The sequence below is a fragment of the Branchiostoma belcheri genome, unplaced genomic scaffold (genome assembly GCF_001625305.1).
Source record: "Branchiostoma belcheri isolate BF01 breed outbred unplaced genomic scaffold, Haploidv18h27 scaffold168, whole genome shotgun sequence".
NCBI classification, from domain to species: Eukaryota; Metazoa; Chordata; class Leptocardii; order Amphioxiformes; family Branchiostomatidae; genus Branchiostoma; species Branchiostoma belcheri.
In genome coordinates, this window is record NW_017803135.1 from 179,466 (window position 1) to 189,867 (window position 10,402).

Genomic DNA, 10,402 nt, shown 5'->3' on the forward strand with positions numbered 1-10,402 from the left:
ACTTTTTAAAACTTATAAATAATAACAAAGCCAAGTCTTTCTTGGTAGAGGAAATATTTATCCTTTAGTGAAAAGTTAAGTACTTAAGATTATATTATTTATGAATGAAAGTAGTATAACAGACCGTGAACAAGCTTCAGGGCGGTTGCCAGGTTCTGCTCTGCTGCGTCCAGGTCTCCATTTCTCACGTCAACGGTCTGCCGTCTGGATGTACCTGCGGTAGGAGCTGAACAAGGAATAAGTTTTGATGCATTAGGTGATAACTTACTACAGCCGACGTGTTGTACAAAGGCAATGAATGCCAAGCAATCGTTAGTATTGTTGCATAAATTGAACAAAAACTTTATAACGACACAAACTAACGTTGGCTGCGTGTGTATAAAATATCTTTCCAGCCAACAGAATGCTAAATTTTCCCACATTCATGTTTATTTAAGTGTTATTAGGAGTTAGAAGTAACAACACTGAGTACATTAGACAATGAAACAGAAACACTAACATGTCATCGTTAACTTGACTGGTGGTCCAGTCGCTAGAGGGCGCAGCTGAGAAGGGAGAGAAGTGGCCCTTCCGTCCTCTCGCGTCTTGTTGTTTTTGCACGTGTTGACCTCTGCGAGAACCGATAGGAAGAAGAAACGTTATGTATGATTAACAGGTGGTCATGTAAACCACAAAAGAGCTTTAACCAAAGGTCAAAGGTAAATGATCTGACATGACCCGTGGAAGACCAAACTGAGTCTATATTGAATACTGAGTATTTGGAATATAAAATGTAATGATTGGATGCTTTTTGCACATCATTTAATTACAGCTGCGAAATATGACACGTTCCATCCTATTTTCAAGATATACATACCCATCGAACAAAAATACTCGTATATTCGATTCACAACTTATTACACTTTTCTACTAAAACAGTGCAAACTCCACCCATACGTTTGTTGAATTAAGCAATGAAGGGAATTAATTATTACAGAAAGCTGGTATTATTCTAGCGCAATTAGCTACATGATAAGCCATTTTACCATTGGTGGTGCAACATGCATGACGGGATTCATGGAGATAAACAAACCGAGTGGAAACTCGGAAGTAAGCACTGCAGTCATGCTCAAGTTAAAATAGTTCACACACCATGTTTCTTGTTCTGGTGATGTTTTGCCTGATTTTTGCGGTGTGCAGTAAGCGGTGAACAATGACAACTGTTCCATGAACGTTGTGACACCGCGCCAGTGCCCTGTTGTACAGAGCAGTAGCTCTGGTCAAGTTTCTAGTGTCTCCAGTTTCTGTTCCTCTTTTCAGGTACACGTCACCCAGACTCTTGATCGCTTCTGTTTCTAACATGCTGTTGTCGTTTACTATCGCCTCTACCATCACCTGTGCGTATCCAACCAGCAAAGAGTCTGTGTTACCTCCGGTAGCCCGTCTCTTGTCCAGAGCTTGAAACTTTGCTGCTGCGTTTGCAGGTGTGGTCGTCTCCTTGTCTTTAGCTGGCTGTTCCTTACCCTGTGACGACAGCCCCTGTAAAAGCCTCTCTGTGTAGTTGTAGCGGTGTTCTATACCATCTGCCTGTTCTTCATGGTAACACCGCACCATAGCAGCAATGTAAAGAGCCAAGGCTGTGTTGAACTTCCCCACGTCCTTCCCGAGTCTTCCCTTCTCCACGTTTAAGTCGCCCAGAGTTTTGAGCAGCTCCACTTCCGCCAGCCTGTCCGTGTCGGCCATGGCGTCCACCAGGGCACGGAGGTAGCCTGTCTCCGCCCGGGCTAGTCCGTACCTCCTGCCCTTCTCGTCCGCCTCACGGAGTTTCTCACACACGCGCAACATGGCGACTTTCTGCTACGAAAACGTTTCTAAATTCCTTGTCTTCACAGTGTCCGTGTTAACATTATGCGTCTGACTTGAACAGGCACAGGTTTCACACTGAATGTGTCAACAGTACGTCATCCGTCAATGCAGGTCAAAGGCCAATGCACAAAAGGTTCGGAAATACCCGTGTCCGTAAACATATCAAGTAACCTGCGTACGTGCCTATGCCTTAAGTGTTCAGGCCAGGGCCTCTTTCATGCATATGTTTAACACAGTCTCCCAGGTAGCCTGGTTTTTCGTCGCTACCACTGTGTATTTAGGTGCTTAAATTAGGTCCAGTGTCGTCTTTGATAAGATCTTTCTACCATGTCGTGGCGTCGGTGGCGCAACGGTTAGACCGTTGGACTCGGAACCAAGAGGTCACGGGTTCGATACTCACCGTGGCCCGACGTTGTGCCCTTGGGAAAGGAACTTTACACGACTTCCCCACCATGTATGGTGGAGTGACGCCCACCGAGCCTCTTGGGCTAATTGTCTAACTGAGTGCCAAAACGACCCAAAGGATTTGGTCCGCCAATGTGTCAACATCACACATTTGCGACCAAGAGCCATTAATTTTTTTTTACCATTTTGGGTCTTTTATGTGGTCTCGTGTTCGGGAAACCCAGCTGGTATTCCTTAGGCCTTATTTGTTCAATCGGGAATTACAGTACATTGGTGTGGCGAGTGACCCCAACTTAACACAAGAATTCCCTATTCGCCGAAAGGTCTACTCTACTCTATTATTATGTACTGTGCAGTCCGATAGCCAGTCTCCGCAAGGGCTAGTCCGTACCTCCTGCCCTTGGCGTCCGCCTTACGGAGTTTCTCACACACCCGAAACATTTTACTTCTGCTCTGTGTGGTATTAAAAAGATTGTGGAAAAACAAGACCTATCATGTCATCATTGTCTGCTGGTAAGAACGCACATAAGGGTAGGGCTGGTGCTGTCCTTGGTGCTGATCATGTAGTTCCGCGGGCACCTGCTAGATGGCGCTTCAACACAGTATAGCCACTTCTAGATCGGCACGATTCACGGCAGATGCGGCAGTTAGTAGTCCTCAACAGTCCTCAATGGACAACTATGGGTGCGGCTGATGTGTATGTAGATATAGCGTATTGTGTGTGGAGGGGCTACAACCTGTCAACCGCCATCCTGTATTCTGTTTGCTCAAGATTTTACTTCTGCTGTATGTGGTAATGAAAAGATTTGTCACGAGTCACGGCAGATGTGGCAGTTATATATATTATACCTCAACAGTCCTCAACAGACAACTATGGGTGTGGCTGATATGTTTGTATGTAGATATAGCGTATTGTGTGTGGAGGGGGGGCTACAACCATCATCCTGTATTCTGTTTGCTCAAGATTTTACTTCTGCTGTTTGTGGTAATGAAAAGATTCGTCACGATTCACGGTAGATGCAGCAGTTAATAGTCCTCAACAGTCCTCAATAGACACTAGACACAGAGTATTGTATCCTGTATTCCGTTTGCTCAATGGTACATACCAGTAGTCCAGTAGATAGGTATAACCGCATTAGTTAATAAAAAACAATTCTATTTGATCGTTTTGTTCTGTTACAATGAACCTGCCTTCTTACCGTCGCTGTTGTTGTCATGGTGAGAATCACCGGCTCATTCAATACCATCGTGATGCTGATAATCCACATCTTTCATCATCCATAAGTTCTGTTCACTCACTCACACACTCACTCACTCACTCACTCACTCACTCACTCACACACACTCATTCACTCACTCACTCACTCACCCACTCACTCACTCACTCACTCACTCACTCACTCACTCACTCACTCTCTCACTCACTCACTCACTCATTCAATCACTCCCTCATTCACTCACTCATTCATTCACTCATTCACTCTCTTATTCACTCACTCACTCACTCACTCTCTCACTCACTCACTTACTCTCTCACTCACCCACTCACTCACTCACCCACTCACCCACTCACTCACTCACTCTCTCACTCACTCAATCACTCAATCACTCACTCACTCACTTACACACTCACTCACTCACTCACTCACTCACACCCTCTCTCACTCACTCACTCACTCACTCACTCACTCTCTCGCTCCATTGAGCTTACTCAGAAACAATACAAGACTTTTTCCCTTTATTCATGTGTACAGTATAGACATGTAGTCCCTGACGTTAGATATAGGACATATCGGAAAAGCATAAATCGCTGCTCAAGTGTAGGAATCCCAGCAAAGACTGTACATGTAAGTTACATACAATCATACTATGCTCCATTCTTGAAAGTACATTTGGTAGTTTCCTAGAATTCCTATTATGTAATAGAAGCGACCATACCGAGTATACATTTTGTGAGCAAAATAGCTATGTAGTGACATGATATGTTAAGGCAGATTGGAGGTGTTCAGTAGTGTCTCCATAGTTAGCTAATCCTGAGTGACGGTTTGCTATAACTACTATTACTAACGACTTTACTACTCTACTCGTGGAGGGCACTTTTACAGGATCTAATGTTGTTCAGTACTTTTGCAATGTTGGGATGTGCTGGATTGTCCCTATAGGTAACTTTCATTATATTCAATGATGGTTGGTAATAGCTGAAGGCTTTACTGTGATCACCGAGTTTGTGCCAACATCTTCCAATGTTATATAGTGATGAAGCAATGTGGCGTTGTTTCACCATAGATAGCTTTCCTCATCTTCAGTGACTGTTCGTAATACCTGACAGCTTTTCTCTGATCACCAAGGTCACTCCAACAGTTCCCAATGTTGTTTAGTGATCCAGCAATGTCGGGATGTGGCGTTGTTTCCCCATAGATAGCTTTCTTCATCTTCAGTGACTGTTCATGATAACTGATAGCTTTTCTCTTATCCCCAAGGCTGTTCCAACAGTTTCCAATGTTGTTTAGTGATGAAGCAATGTCAGGATGTGGCGTTGTTTCCCCATAGATAGCTTTCCTCATCTTTAGTGACTGTTCGTGATATCTGATAGCTTTTCTCTGATCACCAAGGTCCCTCCAACATGCCCCAATGTTGTTTAGTGATCCAGCAATGTCGGGATGTGGCGTTGTTTCGCCATAAATAGCATTCCTCATATTCAGTGATTGTTCGTAATAACTGATAGCTTTTCTATGATCACCAAAGTGACTCCAACAGTTCCCAATGTTGGAAAGTGATGAAGCAATGTCAGGATGTGGCGTTGTTTCACCATAGATAGCTTTCCGTATCTTTAGTGACTGTTCGTGATAAATGATAGCTTTCCTCTGATCACCAAGGTGACTCCAACATGCCCCAATGTTGTTAAGTGATTTAGCAATGTCAGGATGTGGCGTTGTTTCGCCATAAATAGCTTTCCTCATATTCAGTGATTGTTCGTAATAGCTGATAGCTTTTCTCTGATCACCAAAGTGACTCCAACAGTTCCCAATGTTGTTTAGTGATGACGCAATGTCAGGATGTGGCGTTGTTTCACCATAGATAGCTTTCTTCATCTTCAGTGACTGCTCATTATAACTGATAGCTTTTCTCTGGTCACCAAGGTCACTCCAACAATTCCCAATGTTGTTTAGTGATGCAGCAATGGCGAATTGTGGCGTTGTTTCGCCATAGATAGCTTTCATCCTCTTTAGTGACTGTTTGTGATAACTTATATGCTCTGATCACCAAGGCCACTCCAACATGTCCCAATGTCTGCGAGTAACGAGGCAATTGTGAGATGCGCTTTTGCGCCTTCGCTAATAGTATTTCCAATTCTGAGTGACCCTTCGTAGTAGCTGATTGCTTTCTGATAGTCACTCCGCATTTGTGAGACTTGTCCTAATTCAAAAAGTATGTCAAACTGTTGTTCCTCGTCACTATCTGCCTCTTCTAGAGCTGCTTCCAAATGACGCATGGATTCATCGAAATAGAACAGTTGCCTTGTTATCCGACCCCTTGTTTGAGATGAGTTGTCAAAGACAGCCGTTTGGAATATCTTTGTCGTTGGACTTCCCTTTGTAATTGTATAAATAATGCAATTTTTTAATGGGATAGCTGTATAGTAGTACCTGAACAGCATTTTAGAGTCCGGTATGTAGAAAACTGACTCAACGATTGTGTCATCTACGTCATGTTTGTCCAACTGGACTTTCATCTCCGTGAGAGGAGACAGTCTGTCCTTCTGTCCTCCGTTGGCAATGTACGTTCTTAATCGTAGCTCCGCTGAGATGCTGATCAGTACAGTCAAGTGGTGGGCATCTTCGTCACTGATCCGCTGTGTCTTGTGTAACTCTTCTATCATTCCCCACACACTGGGGATCGTGATACCACAGCAAATACTTAACACATCAACAGCCACACTGGGAAAACGGTAGATTTCTTTCTTCACATTCAGAAGCTGTGCCGTTGCTTCAACGTTTACTAGTTGTGTAATGTTATCCTTCAGTATTAGCATTGCTGACAACCGCGACAGAACAGGGGAACGGTCTACGCCTTTGTTGACAATGCTTGTATACTCATCCACCAAAGACTCGTCCCCTGTTAAGTAAGTCACCCGTCTGAGGATGTCTGAAAGGTGATAGCCTTCCGCCAGGGCTATTCTGATATACTGATACTTGGCCAACTCGGCAGGAGTCTGGATGAGACTAACAGGAGGTTTGCTTTTGGTTTGGTCTCTTCCAAACGGAGTCTTAGAAGCCCATGGCATGAAGCCGTCGAAGGCGAAGCCACGAGGTGTGACGGAGTCGTAGAACCAGTCTTTCTCTGGGTCTTCTGAGAGGAAGTCGTTGAGTGACGGGATGGCCATGGCTGGGAGGATGGTTTCCCCAAGGTTGATGACTTTTAGATGTAAGTAGTGTGTGAGATTTATGAAGTACCTACGTGTATCATCATCATCCTTCCCCTCCTCAATCAGAATGGCGAACTCCAGGTCGGAGTACGGCGTCACCAGTTCTGTGGCCTGTGACCCCATGCCGATGAAAGCGAACTTACAGGGAGGAGGTCCGAGTTTGGCAATGCATTCATCTGTCAGTACTTGGATAAACTCTCGTCTTTCAACTGTGATGCTCTTGAACAATTTCTTGATTGCTTCAGCTCGTTTGATCTCTACCTCTCTCACGACGGGATCGTCTTCATCATACTGATAAGGGTTGTGTTCCTGATGAATTGTTTCGAGCTGAGATTTTGCACGTGCGCGCAAGTTGTTCAGTTCATTTCTGTGATCTAACGCGCTGCTATACGGGCACGGTTCACAGTCAAGGTTACAGGTGTTTCTAAGAAACTGCTTTTCTGTTTCTTGCAATTTTGTTACCATGTTTTGTTTGTCTCCATCTGTTCTGGCCATGTATGCGTTATACAGAGCTGCCGCCTGTGTGAATTTCCTACCTTCTCCTGTCCGCTTACCTCGCTCGATGTAGACGTCACCCAACCTGCACAGACAGTCGGCTTCTTTAGCCTTGTTGGGTTTACTGCGATCTGTGGGTGGGAATTAAAGATTGATCAGAACTATACACAATGGTTGTGTTTGAGTATGACAAATGATATTATGGATTTCAAAAGCCATCTAGTATACGATCTGACTGCTTACGATCAGTAGGAAGAAAAAACTTTTTTTAAACTTTAAGTAATAACTATGATTAGAAAATGCGTGCAAAAAAACTGTATAACAGACCGTGAACCTGCTTCAGGGCGGCTGCTAGGTTCTGCTCTGCTGCGTCCAGGTCTCCTTTGCTCAGGTCACTTTCTGCCGTCTGTAGGTACCTGCGGTAGGATCTGAACCATAAAACGCGTTTTGAGACAAACGTACTTCACAAATGCGCTACAAAGTGTTTGACATAGAACACACTGCATTATTTAAATAGTATTACATAAAATCGAACAATGAAATTGATAATACATTTCTGGCCAGCAAAATGCTAAATGGCCCCTTGTTTATGTTTTATAGTTATTTGTATTTGAAAGAATCAACTCCACTGAATACATCAGACAAGGAAACATAGAAGCACTAACATGTCATCGTCTACATGGCGGGTGGTTCTGTCGCTAGAGGGCGTAGCTGAGAAGGGAGAGAAGTGGTCCTTCCGTCCTCTCACGTCTTGTTGTCGTTGACGCGTTGACCTCTGCGAGAAGCAAATTCAATTAAGGCCGTACAACACAGTATTTATGGGTGATCCCCGGGTTTATGACGCGGGTATAGAAAGTAGTGCAGACAAACCTCTTGCATCCTGGCTAGAGCGACTTATTTGAGAGGTAGCCATTAATAAACTGCGCTGTGTGGTATAGAAAGGTATCGGCTTGTACACAGTATGAGTTGGATTGTGAAGATTTCCCTGTTCGTGTATAAATGCGCGGCATTACGCAACCACGTTCCAGGGTGAGCCGGCTGAAGTTCCGTTGACCCCGGTAGAGGCCAAATCAAAGTGGTCGTCATTATGTTAAAAAACGATAACTTTTTTTTGGTTTTCAGTTATTTTGTAGAATATACCGTATATTTCAACATATTAGTTGGCCGTGATTCTCTAGTGCACCCTACTATAATTTTTACCGCGTCGAGATGAGTCACCTCGGGGTGCTTAATTATAGGAATCCCCTGAGGGCCACCTTAACCGGTTTTCAATTATGAACTTTGACCAATGACTCGGAACTAAGAGTCCCGGGTTCGAGTCCTGACATGCCACCGATCTTGTGCCCTTGGGAAAGGCACTTTACACGGCTTTCCTCACTTAGCTCAGGTGTAAATGAGTATTGTCCTGTCCTGTATTTGTCCCCTGTGTTGGTGGCGGCATTAATATAAGTTGAGGAAACTTGAGTGTGTCGTCACCACGTCTGGTGATTACATGTTGGAATAAAAAAAACTTTGACCAATGGTCAAAGGTGAAGGACGCTACATAATCCGCGGAAGGTCACTTTGTTGCGTGGGCGCTGACCTCTACTAAACCCGATCTACTAAAATCGTGTTATTTGATGGTCAAAGGTAAAAGACCGGAGTTGACTCCCGAAAGGCAAACTTAAAGTAGACATGTTAAATGTTGTGATATGGCCGGCTGATGATTTAGAATTCATGGACACAACAGTCCATTGGCGAAGACCTTCGTCTATGCACAGACAAAAAAAATAAGCAAACAAAACCCAGTGTACGTGTTCTGCCGTCAAAGATACAGAACACATTCTACCCCAAAATCACAACTTTGCAGGCGGAACAAATGAAGTAAACATATTGATATAAGAAGTAAGATTCCTAGTCGTGAAAAACAATTTTACAATGAATCAATTATTTATTTATTTATTTATTTCATCTTAAGACGGCTGGGTAGCCCCAATTCAGCTTGTATCAGCTGTTTTCCAAGGGGGCCCAGCAAAATTACACAAGACATTGTAACATACAGTGAGACAACATACAGTAAACATAAAAGTCCGATTCGTCAAAACAGAGTCGTAGTCCTATACTCAAAGTCCTGGCCGTTCAAGGTCAAAAGCACGAAAATCAAGGAATGGGCAATAAAATGTCTTTACGCCATTAGCGGTGCGACATGAATGACGGGATTTGTGGAGATAAACAAACCGAGTTGACACCCTGAATTCTACTCAGCAATGGCGAGTTCCGTCATGCTCAAGTAAAAACAGTTCACTCACCTTGCTTCTTGTTGTGTTGATGTCTTGTCTGATTTTTGCGGTGTGCAGTAAGCGGTGAACAATGACAACTGTTCCATGAACGTTGTGACACCGCGCCAGTGCCCTGTTGTACAGAGCAGTAGCTCTGGTTAAGTTTCTAGTGTCTCCAGTTTCTGTTCCTCTTTTGAGGTACACGTCACCCAGACTCTTGATCGCTTCTGTTTCTAACATGCTGTTGTCGTTTACTATCGCCTCTACCATCACCTGTGCGTATCCAACCAGCAAAGAGTCTGTGTTATCTCTGGCAGCCCGTCTCTTGTCCAGATCTTGAAACTTTGCCGCTACCTTTGCAGGTGTAGTCGTCTCTTTGTCTTTAGTTGGCTGTTCCTTACCCTGTGACGACACCCCTTGTAAAAGCTTCTCCGTGTAGTGGTAGCGGTGTTCTATGCCATCTGCCTGTTCTTCATGGTCACACCGCACCTTAGCAGTCATGTAAAGCGCCAAGGCTGTGTTAAACTTCCCCACGTCTTTCCCGAGTCTTCCCTTCTCCACGTTCACGCCGCCCAGAGTTTTGAGCAGCTCCACTTCCGCCAGCCTGTCCGTGTCGACCATGGCGTCCACCAGGGCACGGAGGTAGCCTGTCTCCGCCCGGGCTAGTCCGTACCTCCTGCCCTTCTCGTCCACTTCACGGAGTTTCTCACACACCCGCAACATGGCGACTTTCTGCTTAGAAAACGTCTGTATAAGTCTTTACCTTCACCGTTCTCTGTATTAGCTTTACACCTACTTGTACTTGTTGAGGACTCCTAATTATCTTTGTGCACGTGACTAAACAAACAGGTCCGGTCAGTTTTGTGTCGCTGTCGTCACTTCCGGGCACTGTCATCGTCAGTTTTTAAATTGATGACATACTAACAAAAAGTGAGCTGAAGAATGTTAACTGGTAGCGAATAAAGGGCAGTGG

The 10,402-nt window shown here is 44.3% G+C and overlaps 1 pseudogene; it reads right to left on the bottom strand.

The window, feature by feature from the left end:
• Nucleotides 1-10,330, bottom strand: part of LOC109466457 — a 10,379-nt pseudogene extending 49 nt beyond the window's left edge.
• Nucleotides 10,331-10,402: the final 72 nt, after the last annotated feature.